General features: G+C 33.7%; 1 pseudogene; it reads left to right on the top strand.

Moving 5' to 3' along the window:
• Positions 1–3,378: 3,378 nt before the first annotated feature.
• Positions 3,379–7,259, top strand: LOC138310762 (myb/SANT-like DNA-binding domain-containing protein 4; annotated as a pseudogene).
• The last annotated feature ends 2,960 nt before the right edge of the window (positions 7,260–10,219 follow it).

Below are 10,219 nucleotides of genomic sequence, written 5' to 3'. Positions count from 1 at the left end.
GCATTTCATTTACAAGCTGGCCGTTTACAGAATATGGACACTTTATCTCTAAAACTCCAATATTGTTTTCTTGGGGCATGGAGGTATCAATAATCTTACCATCCCAGGACGCGCCAATAAAGGGGTGAGAAGGGAGAAGAGTAAGACCTGTCTTACTAACACTCAGAGATGTAACCCGGTTCTGGAGCTTTATATAGTCACCCACAGCTTCCCTTTCATGGTCGATTCCCCACTGAATCGGTTTGGGTAAAGTGCTGTACCTAAAATTGAGAAAACACCTGTTTCAGTTTAAAATTAGTAATTGGCTACAATGTATACTAGTACAGGTGCATACACTTTTTATATACATGTACAGAACATACATATTACCACAAGCCCTCGACCTCAGGGTTGCGAGTTGGAATCCAATGTGTGACCACTGATCGATGGTTTTTCTCCGTGTATTTGTATACTCTGACTTTCCTCCACCAACAAACCTAACACATCCTTAAATGACCCCAGCTGTTAGTAGGACATTAAACAAACAAAATCAAATAATACAATATATATATACATGTATATGTACATGTACATATTTTGGTCGGTGAACATGTGTATTACATGCATACAGATCAAGTAAAGCTGATGAGAACTGAAGTGTTGTCCAAAAGGAATATCTTGTATGTACATTATTTGAATTTTTAATTTGTCATCTATAATTTTAATTCAGATCAAATACTTACCTTTCTAAACCAGATCCATGCATAATTCGATCTATCAGGGATAAAGGTTTACCACCTGCCCGAAGTATGTCCCCAAACACGGAGCTGGTAATTCTACCTTTATGCAAATCTTGCCACAATACACTTTCCCGTTGACCTCTTGTTTTTTCTTCAATATATTGGGTTAAAGAGGGATCAATTGGTGCTAGGAGATGAACTGAAATATATGACAAAACAATTATAATGTTACTGCAGCTGTAAAACAAATTCCATTTGTGTTGATTAAATGCAAACAGTAATTGTAATAAATTAAATGTAAATTTGTCTGTATCAAATATAAAGTGTGAATATTTATGTGAATATTTCCATGATAAATTTAGTTGATTACAATGAATATGCATGTTATTTTATGGATGAATCGTTAATGTGAATACATGTACTGTATTCGACCCAATAAGCGCCCATGTCCCTATAAGCGCCCCTCTCCCTTTTTTGAGGCCTCAATTTCAATTGCCCATGCATAAATAAGGACCAAAATTACATAAAACGGTATAAATTTGCGACTTATTAGCACCTTTCTATTTTTATCATTTTTAAGCGCCCTGGGCGCTTATTGGCTCAAATACGGTAGTTGTTTTGTGTAATAAATAATACATGTACAGATTTTATAAAATCAATGTTGTGTCATTACTATCATCTAAATTCAGAACATTGTAATAAATCACATTTATCTGAAAGAAATGCTGTTTGTGTGTGTGTGTGTTTGTTTTTTTTTTTTTTTTTTAATTACAATGTATGTACCAGTGCTGCTATTTGGCTTGTACACCAGTCCATGTGCCCTTTCTTCCATTGGATCAGATTCTATGGCTGTCAATACAACTTCTTCTCTCTGGACAGGTGGTTTGACATCAGGAATAATGGCTAAGTGTGACATACCTGCCAATATAAAAACATTGCTGGTAAAATAGTATCAAAAGTTCAAGATGGCTTTCACTTAGCTTTTCTTGTGTTTCTATGTACCTGAAGATGGCCAAGAGGCCGAAAATTTGTGGAAGGGATATTTATACTGTGTAATGTTTATATACATTCTCCCCCTGGAGAACTAGTATTTGAAGGTAAAATAGTTATTGTGGTTTTGAAAGAAATTATAACAATCACTGGGTTATAAAAAAATTATTTATAAAATCCCAAGATTTTTGCATTTTTTTAAAATTTATGATGGTAATACAAGTCTGAAAGTTTCTATATCATAGTATTTTATCTTTTTGATTCATTGATGGTAATACATGTATATATCAGAAAACTGAAATATCTGAAGGTAATTTACAAACCTGATTTTGGAAAAACTGCCTTTAATTCCATCATCATATTGGTGTAGTGATCTTGATCATAAATTCTGTCGGAAGAGTGTCGTGGATCAATAATTCAAGACACTTTGCTTGTCACAATCAGTTCTCTTTCAGAAATGCATATTGTTTACAGGTTGCGGATCCATATAGAGTTTTCTTGGTACATTCCATTCATATTTTCTTAATGTACATTGGATTTGAGAATTTTCTTTATCTTTTTCTAAATGGTACCCATTGATGGCGAATAATAATGCCCCAACATGGCTGCAGCATTTGGCCAAACTGTAAAATAAATAAAAAATAAATGGATACATAAATATATTGATTAATCTAAATTAATAATTAACAAATTAATCTAAATAAATAAACAGACTTGAGGACAGAATTTTATGAATTAATTAATTGAAAAATAATAAATGATTTTATGGACAGACTGAATGCATTTATGCGGTATTTATAATTTGAAAAAAAAATTAAAAAAAGGATACTTTTCAACCTAAAATTTGTTTTCATTTGTCTGCTTTACAAAATGTATAATGACTGTGGTCTTACCCGATAGGACACTGGCAATAAGCATGAATGGGTATTTCATTCTTGAAGGCGATGTTGACAGAATATTTCGTTTTATTCATTGACGCAAGTACCATTGCTGTCCCATAAATTAGATCAGTATCAACCTATAAAAAGAAAACAATAGAAGATGCAACTTTTCCCCAATCCTGTCAGTGCAAATCATGAAGGAAGAAAGATAACTCTTGGTTAATTACTTGACTAGACTACTTCACTGTCTGTTGCGTCTTTTCATAATATTTTTTTTCTTTTGACATGCTTTTTAAAGACATTTAAAGCAATTTGTGTTTATAATTTTTATATATATTCTTTGTTACCAATGATGGGGTTTGAAATTTTGCTTTTAAATTATATTGACTTCATTGACAAATGCAATAACATCGCCGAAAATTAGGTCACCGTGTAGGCCTACTGTAGCCTAGGCCACCGTACGACTGAATCTAGGCCCGCTTGAATTTTAATCAACGAATATATCTAACGATTTAAATATAAATTACATAAGTTTCTATTAAAAACATCGATACCTCCACAAATTTGATCTGCTGGACATCCCCTGCCTGGTAATGTGCGACAGCTCTATCCATCGATCGGTACGATTTGACAGAATGACAGCTGACAGTTGACAGCTGATGATATCCGTCGCCTGACTCCCCAACTGGCCGCTTCCTATTGACCATGAAGTCATAAATAACTTGGAAATTTATGTTTGGAACCTTACTTTGAAAAATCGAAGCATATGCTACCGAGTTATAAGGTTGAAAAACCTGACGGGAGGCGATGCTGTCAACGAAAGAATTTTGTAATTCCCGCGACGACATCTTGGTTGCTATAAACAAAGGACGCCCAGATGACGTTTGTCCTCCCAGGTGGTTTCTGCGCATGCGCCATATTTAACCCGAAACAAACTATTGTGACTTTCAATTTCAATTTCAACAATATTTTATTGATATTATGTACATCAATAGGATCAGACATCAGGCTACGCCTATTTAAGTCCTCTCCAGATCTTATTTTAAAGTATAAACATGAATTCATTCTGCAATTAATTAATACATATATTTATATATACAAATAAATTGAATTAATTACAGTATAGTGATAATAATATTAGTAATTACTAATTAAAGGGGGATAACTCCAATTTTATTTTTTATAGAAAATGTTTCAGAACAAGTTTAGTTATTTGGATTTCATATTCCTAGTGATTGTAGTTTTTGGATAGGGATAAGAATCATGCTCATTTATTGACAGACTAACATACATACACACCATGAGATATTAGGCCAAAAAGTCCCCGTGCTTATGCACAATGACCCATCCCTTTGGGATATATGTATGAAAGTCTGACAACAAATGAGCATTTTGTCTTCAGTTGAATATGAAAAAAAAATGGTAGGAGATTGAATGCAATTTTTTATACAATTGGAGTTAACCAACATTTATGGTTCTAATATGTACAGTTTGATTATTCAATTAAATAATTATTATAGTATAAAACGATTCTCAATATTCGATAAACAGTATTCAGTATCCATCCAGCCAGGATAGTTTAGAGTAAATTAGAAATAAATATTAACATATACAATAGTTTAGATGTTTAATTGCACTGCTAGATAGTATTTTGACTATCAAGTAATTAGATATGGGTACTTGTTACTTGTTTTTGTTTGCTTATATATGCAGAGGGCTATGATACATGTATATAAAATATGTTTATCAGAAATCAAATCTTTTAGTATGGCATATATATTCAATCACGCATTGTAAAATATCTTTGTTAATATCATTATTGCAAAATTTACATCCATTTAATGTTTCAATGATTATGATTATCTGGTAAACCTAAGTTATTCATTCCCTGTATAAGAACTGCTCTCTGTTCATAGAAGTGCCTACAGTCAAAGAAGAAGTGATGTTCAAATACGTATTTTAAACTAGTACAACAATACACTTGATATTAATATTGTGCTATTTATAACAATTATAAAATTCAATTCTAAAAATTTTCCCTTAAAATGAAATATTTGTGTTTACATTCTTGCACGAATGTGGGTGTGTGTAAGGGTGAGTGTGTGGGTGGGAGTGTGTGGGTGTGAGGATGTGTGGGTGTGTGTATGTGTGTTTTTATGTGTGCTCGCGAGTGATATGTGATTGTGAATACATATATATGTGTACCTGTATATTGTTTTATGTGACTATGTGCATTGTGTTGTAATGTAATTATGCAAAAATAAAAAAAAAAAGAAAAAAAAAAAAAAAAAAAAAAAAGAAGAAGTCATGTGAATTTTCATTGGTATAATAACAGGAACAGGCTGGAGATTCTCTTAAGTGATCGTGATAAAGATCAGAGTTTAAATTACTTGCTTGGTTTCGTAGCTGGCACAGAAAAATGTTATATTTACGGTCGCCATGATATTTAAAAATATTAGAAATTTCTGTAGTAGGAATATCATTATCAATTTTGATACTTTTTTTAAATTGTTCTAATGAATTATTAAATATGAGTTCTATATCTATTTGATTAAATTCTCTTAGCATTGAGGGAATAAAGCTGTTGGAGTATAATTCAGGGGCCCGTACCAAGAAAGTTCCCTTAACGCTAAGGCTAAGGGACTGAATTAAGAGATAGCTAAGGGAAATTTACGTGTGTATCTCGACAATTCCGTAACAAGCATGTAACTTTCTCGTAAGCTTGTTGAAATACCTATTAACAAGCCCTTAAGTTCCGACTTTACGAGAATGCTAAACGTGACGATTCCGGAATCCGTCTATCGTTTTTTAATTTTCAATTACAATTAACCAATCGGTGTCTTCTGTGCGTTTTTTATTAGTACCTTTGGAAGCTGATGTCAAGCTTCTTAATGAGAACAGTTGACGACAAGATGTCTAAACGAACGCGTAAACCTAATTTTTCAGAAACAGCTAACGGCCCTAGTCGAAGGCGTCGCAGACCAGCGTGAAGTAATTTTAGGCAAGTTTTCTGATACCATATCAAACGAAAAGAAAAAAAGAGAGTGGGTAAACATTACAAATATTGTAAATGCCGTGAGCAGATCATGCCGAACCGTGGATGATATAAGAAAAAAATGGCAAGACTGGGCAAGTGTTGTGAAAGGAAAAGAAGCCAAAATAAAACGCGAAAGATCAAAAACCGGGGGTGGTGAAAAAGTAGAGGGATTAAGTCCTTTAGAGGAAAAAGTGATAGCAGTGCTAGGAGTTGCCGCTGTCGATGGTGTCCAAAATGTCGCTGTTACAGATACGTTTCATATACAAAGGTAAGTATAAAAACTATGTGTGTCTGGAAAAAAATCGTTAGGCCTAGATAATGAATTTTATCACTTTTGACAGAAATGACATAAACAGTAAACAGTGGCGTCATATATTTCCTTTGACATAATAGCCTAATAAGTAATGTATATGCTAGTGTGTAGCATAGTTGAATTTCCTTTCCATACATAGTCATATAGTTAACAGTAGTCATGCAATGGAATATAAACTTTAAAAATGATATAAAACTTCATAACAGATCAACAAATAACACAAAAAAAGTCCATAAATTGAATGAAATTTCAAGAATCACAACCCTTCTTATATTTCTAGACATCATCAGTCATCGTCAGCATCCGTGTTTGCACACGATGACAATCCAAGGGTCGAACAAGTCTGGGATAGAGCTATCAGAAATATTATTGATACAAACTCCACAAACTGTGACAATGTCAATATAAGGGATGAAAGCACAGCTTCTAATGAAGATCTAAATATATCAACTGCCATGTCTGTGTCTCCAACAACAACACCGCCGTCCACTTCAGCATTTAATCCATCGTCAACAAACCAAAACAAAAAGAGAAAAATGTCGGTAAAAAACGTCATCAGTGACATCATTAAATTACACCAATTATGATTTGTATATGGTTGAGAAAAGCAGGCTTAATGTGGAAACAGAGAGATTAGCTGTCGAAAAAAGCAGGCTTGAAATAGAGAAATCTCGTTTAAGATGTGAAGAAAGTTTCCTAAAAATTGCAATGGAGCTCAAAGATCATTTCATACCATGCAGTGTTGATATTCAACAGTCAGGTAACTTTACTTCAGGCTACTCAGCAGCGATTGATTTAAGAACAGACGTAGAAAACGAGGAGGGAACACCACTGTCATTTGCTTTGCTATGGTAAGGATATTAAGTAACATATAAATATCTAAATTAATGAAAATTAAACCAGAAAATATGTAAGACAGTGTAAGTGTTTCTAAAGTTTGCACAATACTCCTAACTAGAAACTGAGAATGACGCCATGGTCTACTGTTTTCAAAATTTTGAATGTAAGCACTTTCCGTCGTCCGTACTTGTTTTAAGGAAATATATCTAAATAACATTCGGATGCAAAATATGTATCAAAAATTATGAAGAAAATTAGAAGTGCTAATATCCTTGAAAGATGATTAGATCAATAAGCAAATCATGCTTTATTTTGCAGACTTTTGAGAAAGTGTGAAAGAAGTCCATATGAATACGGCTGCAATCTGCAATGGTATTACGAATCCCTCCAAAATAAAAAGAGTTACAACAAAATGGATGATTTCTTGGAAGAAGATTCTGACTGTTCAACAAATATGGTATCATGCTCATCAACGCCCTTATCATCAGCATCAGTGAACTCTGTATATGCCCTTGGTGCTGATGAATGCCTTATTCAAGTGTCACAGTCTACTTTTTTGACCAGAAAAGAATGTGAGGAACAAGTTCATCAACTTTTGAAATGATTTTCTTTTTAGGCGTATTCAGGCAATATAATCTAAGTTGATACAAGACATTTTTATAGATAATAACCAGCCTCTTCTTTTGGAAGCAAATAAAGGAATTATTTGCTCAAATTTCATTTAAATGTTTAATAACAGTTTGAATTCGTTTCAAACAAATGAAAAATATGTTTTTGTAAAGCTGGTAAATCCTTTTGTTACACCTAAACATGTTATCAGAAGTCATGATAAACAACCTTACATCTGCCTTTGATGCTTATTAGAGTAACAACAAATTTAAACTTATGACTTTCAATTTATTTTTATTACGCAATAGTATATAAAGGACATATATTGTCACAATGTCATTGAAGATTTTGAAGTTCACTTTTATTGAACAAGCCAATGTTCAATTTTTTTTTCTGAATGAAAAATTCAAGTCAAGAAAACACCCTGTTGATGAGTTCTTCTCTTACATTGGCTCCATTTGCAGTATCATCGGGGCTGTAAATGGCGTTGCCGTTTTCATCACTATCCTCATCGTCATCGCTTTCGGGCAAAGGGAGTCCTTTTTTCTACACAAATATTGTGTAATATTGCTGTCACTACAGGCACTGCTCTTTCTGGTGCCAAATGAAGTGGTCTATAGATACAGCGAAATATCATTTTCCATAAACCAAACGCACGTTCTATTACCAGGGTTGGGGTAATTAAAAATGTAATTGTAATTAATTGCAATTAATTACATTTTTTTCAAGTACTTGAAAGTAATTTGTAATTAAGAAATATTTCAATTACATGTAATTGTAATTCATTACATTCTAAAAATGTGTAATTAACAATTACATTTCAATTACTTTTCAATTACATAATACATATTTACTAATGTTTAATAACAAGATTAATTAATGACATATATTTGGCTATATAGAAATTTAAACAATTAAGTAACACATGTGAGGCAGTGACCATAGTATACACTAACTACACTTGTACCTCTTTTTACCTGTAGTTTACCCCTCAGGCACTATACAGGTGTGAGGTGTGAACACATAGCCTGTGATTACAACTCACAAAGGTCTTGCTTATATAACATCTGTTGATCACTAATTAGCATATCTAATGAAGGCAAAAGTATAGATGATAGCTCATATTAGTCTTCACCGCCCCCTGCCAAGAAAATTAAAACAGAAGTCTTTTTCAGTTTTCTTCCCATTACACCCCCACGAAAGAGACACAACTCAGGTCTTAAATTCAATGCTTTAATGAGAGATGTTGTGACCCATTAAAGTTCTGGAAAGATAATCCTTGCTGATATCCAAATTCGTCTATTTTAGCTAGCAAGCATTTATAGCTATACCAGCCACTTCTGCTCCAGTAGAGAGATTGTTTAGTGCTGCTGCCAAAGTATTCCGATCACACATAATCAGACTGTCTGATGATAATTTTCAAGCTGATGATGATAAAATGCAATTCAAAAACATGAGTACCTGGTACCTAAAGTTGACACATTTGCCAATGTTACTGCTAGGTCCAATAAAAATGTACATGTAAAACTAATACACCCTACCAATACTCAATTGTAACTTGCGGTTTATGTGAAGTGAACATGTGTTCTGTCAGAATTTACTGATATTGACTTATATATCTGTATCAATGCTAAATTGTATGACGTTATCAAAAATAAACATATTAGGAAAATGTAATGTGTAATTGTAATTAATTACTTTTTGAATGTAATTGTAATTAATTACATTTACAAAACTGAGTAATTGTGTAAATTTTGTACAAAGTAGATTGACTTTATAACCAAGTAATTGTAGTTGTAAAGTTAAATTACATTTCAATGTAATTGACCCCCAACCCTGTCCTATTACACAACGACGGTGTCCGCTTTATTTTCAGACATAAAACTTCCAGTCAGCGGGGGTTCTTTGGTCAATTTAGGAGAAAGCAGGCCATGGTCGTCAGTCCGTAACCCAAAAACCCCCCCCTTAAGATAAAAATCGTGCCCAATAACCCATCCATCAGATATTTCGATTAGGATACGACAAGAAGCACACAGACCGCAATTAGCCAATATAAAATTGAGCCTTTGTGTAGAGCCAGGCCCTATATTCGATACTATGTTTAATAAAATTCGAGCTGTAGCAAACGCACACTTCCCTTTAAATAGTTGCAAGCGCAAGGAATCCTTTTCGACAAACATAGTGATATTCGTCAGTGGAAGGTGTCTCAATGGGAATCAAAGTGCCATCCACGGCACCCAGGACACTTGGAAATCCTCGGATATTGTAGAAATTTTGTTTTACTGTCAACTGATCTTGTCTGTTCATTGGAAACACAATGTGCTCATTCGATTGTCCTACGATCAGATCGGTAACAATTTTGACTGCTCGAGATACTGCCATTTTGCTAACTCCATGTGCTTCCGCAATAACCGACATATAACCCCCACTAGCATAGAACCTTAAGGCAATCATCACTTGAAGTGATACGGAAGCGCCATGCCTCGTTTTGTGTGGCGTTCAAGATTTTCCTTGATAGAATCGCAACACAGCATATATAGATTGTCTGTCAAGGCGATAGTCAGAAATAACAACAGCATCATTCAGATAATCCAATGGATTCTTCCTGTCTCGAAACAATCGTTTTGGAACATCCTGATCTCGACGAAGAACCAGAATTGCCATCTTGTTAAAACTGATAAGGGTGCATAGAAGTTCCCTTAGCATACAACCTCTATTCCTGTCTAAAGGTTGCTTCTAGATACAGAAAGTTATCCCTTAAAAATGTCTAAGATGATCTTTGCATTCCCTTGACAAATAAGAATGCTTCGAGATACGCATTTAGTTAAGG

Source organism: Argopecten irradians, chromosome 16 (assembly GCF_041381155.1).
Source record: "Argopecten irradians isolate NY chromosome 16, Ai_NY, whole genome shotgun sequence".
Lineage (NCBI taxonomy): Eukaryota > Metazoa > Mollusca > Bivalvia > Pectinida > Pectinidae > Argopecten > Argopecten irradians.
The sequence above is the reverse complement of the archived record's forward strand: the minus strand, read 5'-3'. Positions and strand labels throughout refer to the sequence as shown.